The following is a 4935-nucleotide window of genomic DNA, read 5'->3' as shown; positions in this document are numbered from 1 at the left end:
CCCCGCCCTTGGCCTGGGCACCCTCCTGTCCTGTTAGGGTTGGATCCACAACCCCCACAGGCAGAGGCAGGGGTCTTAGCCATGCTCAGTCCTAGCAGCACAGTGGGTTCCACGTTCAGCTGCTCACAAAAAGGTCAGCTGTTCGAAGCCACCAGCGGCTCCCAGGAGAAAAGAGAAGGCACACATACATGTATGTGTGCACGTATTTACGTACAAATGTACATGTACGTATTTACTTACATACGTACGCACTTACGCACAGCCTCCGAACCAGCAGGTCAGGAGCCCGGAGGGACGTGGAGGGAGGCGTTGGGTTCAGCTATCTGCGCACCTTGACCTGAATGTCACTGCGTCCCCATGTCCTAGAAGGGAACTGCGAGGGTCAGGGCAGTCCCCTCGGCGGGGAGTTCTGAACTAGGAAACTCCCAAATTTGGGGGCGCAGCCTCTGAGGGACAAAAGGCAGAGGGCGGGCCTGAGGGTGACTGGGGTTGTGGACGTGCAGGCAAGAGGGGCAGGGCCTGGCTGGGTCACCCCTGAACACAGTCACCCTCCCCGGAGCGTGTCCGTCTGGCCTGCCAGGAACTCACGCCGGGGCGGAGAGAGGGGGCTCCTCCCAGGGCGCACCCCACGCGTGGCCCGCCGCCCTGCCCCCTCGCCTGAGACAGCGGTTTAAGTTTTAATCCCAGGACAAGTTTCTGCAAAGCTCGTGTTCCTGTTCGCTGCCGGAAGGAAGGAGCAGGGACCGGCCTAGATGGCGGGATAAGAGGGGGAGGGGGCAGGAGTGAGGGGGCGGGGCCTGCAAGGGGAGACACCCAGACTCGGCCCCCCCAGAGCAAGGCGGTGGGTGCTTATGCCTGAGGCTGGAAGGATCTAGTCAGAGCTGGGAGCGCCTTGGGTGCCTGCCGCGGCTGCTCAATCAGGGCCCCACAGCCTGCGGGGTCTCAAGCAGCATCCTGAGTTGGGTCAGTGCTGCTCGTCCAGAAGGGGGCAACTGACCCCCCCCACCCCGGTACCGGCCTCCCCATAACCTCCTAGGGGAAACCAAGGCTAACCACCCTCTCAGTTTCTGCTTGCCTCCCTAGGACACAGGCCGGCCAAAGCATCTTCCCGTCCCACTGTGGCTGCCCCACCAGCTGGACGCCCCTGACTATTTCACCTCCCAGCCCAAGGGAATCTTCACTCCCTGCGGTGGCCCAGCAGTGCTGCCCTGTTCAGCAGGAGCCCAAAGCCCTCAGGAAACCCACCTTTCCCAGCCAGGGGCCTGGGTCTGGGGGCCCAGCTTCCCCCAGAGGGGCCTGGCAACAGCGCTGCTCCCCTCTGCTCCCCAGGTGCAGGCACCTACTGAAAGTCTCTGGCCCAGTGGCCTTGGGCACACAAGGTATTTCAGGCTGGGCCCCATTCTCCTAGGTCCTTTGGTTAGAGGAGGAGGAGGGGCTGGGCTGAGGATAAGACAGGAGACATGAGAGCTTGCCCCTCTTGGCCAGGATTTGGGAGAAACTTTGACAATGCTGAATTCCTCTGGAACCCCACCCCCACTCCAGCTGCTCCCCTGGCCCTGGGGTTTGCTGTGTGTTGGGGCTTGTTGGGCAAGGTACCTTGGGGCTTTCAGCTGCAGAGTTGGGGGTGAGCTTCTGTCCCCCCAGGGTCCTAGTGATTAAGGGCCAAGGGACTTCACGTCTGTCCTCAGCTTTGGCAAACCCATCCCTATGGCTCTGCCCCCCTCCCCCATGGGACCCAGGAGGGGTGGGGTCTCTGCATCTTTGCGCACCAGGGGTCCACAGGTTGTCTTCTGCCCAGCACCTAGTACCCTTTACTTTCTACACCAGCAGACATCGGCCCCAGGTGCCGCTCGCCTTGGCAGGGGAGGAAACCAGGGTCCCAAATGTGTCCCCTGGAATATCTGAGTCACAGTCAGCAAGCAAGGCCATTTGCCTGGGCCTTGGGGGTGGGCTTCTGGGTAAACGCAGTACCTGAAGGCCAGGTCTTTATGACCAGGTGGGCTGGACATTTCCTCAAGTCACTGGAAGCAGGGCTGGAAGCAGGGATGAGGTGGGTGGGGACCCTCAGTCTCATCTCATCTAGTGCCCTGTTGCTCCCGCTTGTGGTCCAGGCCTGTCTTTAACTGACTCCCTCAGTCTCTTCCCTGGCCCTTCTGACCTGACTCCAATGCTCCCCTCGGCCCCCCAGCCCAAAGACCTCCGGGCTTCTTCTGGTGGGGGCTCTCCCCTGGGTCATGGTCAAAGGTAGCTCCCGAGTTACACAGACAGCTGCCTTCGCCAGGGGCCTAGCAGTGCAGCCCTCTCAGGAGGATGGGCAAAGCGTCCAGGCTGCCCCAGCTCCTTCGGGCACTAGGCAAGGGAGCCAGCTCCACCCCACCCCTCCAGTGCCAGATCTCCGCCTGGATTTGGTTTGAAATTCAGCAAAACTGGCTCTAAGGAGTGGTTGTCCAGGTTTACAGGGCTGGACCAGGGTGGGAGCCACCTCGGGAGGGGCAGGCCTGGTTGACTCCAGAGGTGGGGGTCAGCTCCTATCCTTGAGGGCTAGAGAAGGGCCCCCCATGGCAGGACTAGGCCGGGCATCTGGAGAAGCAGCACCCTCGGTGCTGGTCTCCATGTCTTAGAGCGCCCGGGGCGGGTCCCAGGGAAGTAGGAACACAGGCAGAGGCGGGCAAGTCCGCTAAGGGAGCCAGGTGGCTACACTGTGCCCCACTCGACCTACCCAAACGCGGGGACCCACAGGGCTGGGGCTCAGGTGTGGGGGCTGGGGAGGCCTCATCAAGGAACTCCAACCTGGAGCCTTTGCTGCACCCCACCCCCCGCAGGTATATTTTCTGGGCCCAGTTTCCTCATCTGTAATATGAGAAAACAAGCCCCTCCCTCAAAGGGTGCAGGCAGGACTGAACCTGTCACCAAGAGCACCTGGTTGAGCCCAGCACCCGGCACCCAGGACACTACCTGTGCCACCTTTCCGTGACTCATTGTCCCTCCCCAGCGAGTGACAGGAAGACCCAGGCCCATTGCCATTGCTTGGGGCACAGCACCTTCCTGGAATTGCCTGCCACAGGCCGGGGCTCCAGGCACGTACGTGGGTGTTTGTCCCTCATCCAACAGGATGGTGCCTTCTTCCCTGGCCAGCCCGCTACCACACAGCCTCGATGCCACTGCCAGGGGCCACCTCTGCTTGTCACGTGTCACATCCAGGCCGGAGCAGGGGTCCCCAGCAAAGGGCCTTGGTGCCTCACAGGCAAAGGGCATCCTTACCGTCCTTCCCTTAGCAGCAGAAGGCACGCAGTCCAGTTGCCATGGGAATTCGGTGTCCCCTGGGACTCCTGGTGCCCACACCTGTCCCTCTCCCCACGCTGGTTCTGACCTCAGCAGCCCACCCACAAACTCGGCAAACATTTAAAACCTGAGCTGTGGGAACTGGCGAGGAACAGAGGGCACACCCATGAAGGGTTCCTAGACCAGCTTGAGGTATCCTGGCAGGTGTGTGGGAAGAGGAAGGGGAGTGGGAGGAGGAGGAGGAGGGAGGTGATACTGGTGCTGGGTTCAAAGGGCCCCTCAGAGATCTGCCTTGAAGGGAGAGGCTTGAGCTGGTGTGATGTGTCCCGGAGGCCAGGGGACAGGTGCTGCCTGAGCAGGACACAGTGCAGGTGGGCTACACCCAGTGACCAGGAGGGGCCAGGGCTGAGCAGAGGTGTGGGCCCTGGGTGGGTGTGGGTCCTTGGGGTAGCCCTGGCCCAAGGCTGAGGCCAGGCGAGGAGGCAGCAGCTGGTGGGTCTGGTCAGAGCAGGAAGCAGCGGTAGAGGGAGCCAGGGGCTGGGGCAAGGAGGGGTGGGAGACCCTGTCTGCAGAGGCCATCTGCTTCAGGGCACAAGCTCCTGGTGAATCCAGAGATGGGAAGGCCGCTCTCTCTGCAGCACAGGTTGCTTTCATGGGTTGGGGGGGGGGGGATGACACTGGGGACCCTTGACATAGGTGACATCCCACTCACACCTGCTGCCTGCCTGCCCAGACTCCTCATGGCCTCCTTCTGCACCTGGCTGCCATTCAAGAGGACACCTAGAGGTGACCCTTGAGCTAACGCCACCTGCTTCCTGGGGGACCTGGTTTATACGGGCACTGAGTTTGCCTGGAAGTCCCCTGTGGCTCCCTCCCAGACCCAGCTGACTGCCTCTGTGGGGACCACGGAAAGCAGGCAAATGACCTTGTTGGCTGTGACTCAGACATTCCAGGGGCTGGTTTGGGACCCTGGTTTCCTCCCCTGCCAAGGTGAGCGGCCCCTGGGGCCGAGGCCTGTTGGGGTAGAAGGTGAAGGGGACCAGGTGCTGGCAGAAGACAGCCTATGGACCCCTGGTGTGCCAAGACCTCCCCTCTGGGTCCTGGGGGTGGGCAGAGGGGTAGGGATGGGTTCTCCAGAAGTCCTGCTCTAGCACCCTTGTTCACAAATGGGGAAACTGAGTCCCAAAGTGTCCAGGGACCGAGGGGTCAACCCTCTGTGGTTTCCAGCAGCAACTTCTCCCTGAGGAATGGGGGATGGTGGGGGTGGGGGTGGCAGGCAGGGTTTGGACTTCCAGAGTTCTGGCTCCACTTCTTGCTGAGGCTCCTCCCTCTGTAGGGATTTAGGGCTCTGCAGAGCTCCCCCCCCACCACCACCACCGTCATCGTCTACCCTGCCTTCCGTGGGCCAGTCCCTGACACCTCTCTCTGCTGGTCCTGCCTGGGAACTCCTGCCAACCCACAGCTATGGCACCTCCTAGGGCTTTTCCGGGCTGGGGGCTTGTTGGGGGGTGGACCTGCAGAACCAGGTCTGGGGAGAGGCAGCCAGGGTGTCCAGAGGCACTTGCAAGAGGACATAGGCGGCCAGTCTCCCCCAGGGTTTCTCTGTGCTCCTCCGGGTGTCCAGCAGGCCCCTGGTGCCCCACCCCCACCAGG

Source organism: Echinops telfairi, unplaced genomic scaffold (assembly GCF_000313985.2).
Source record: "Echinops telfairi isolate 266 unplaced genomic scaffold, ASM31398v2 ScPeMD7_7420;HRSCAF=8458, whole genome shotgun sequence".
Lineage (NCBI taxonomy): Eukaryota > Metazoa > Chordata > Mammalia > Afrosoricida > Tenrecidae > Echinops > Echinops telfairi.
The sequence above is the reverse complement of the archived record's forward strand: the minus strand, read 5'-3'. Positions refer to the sequence as shown.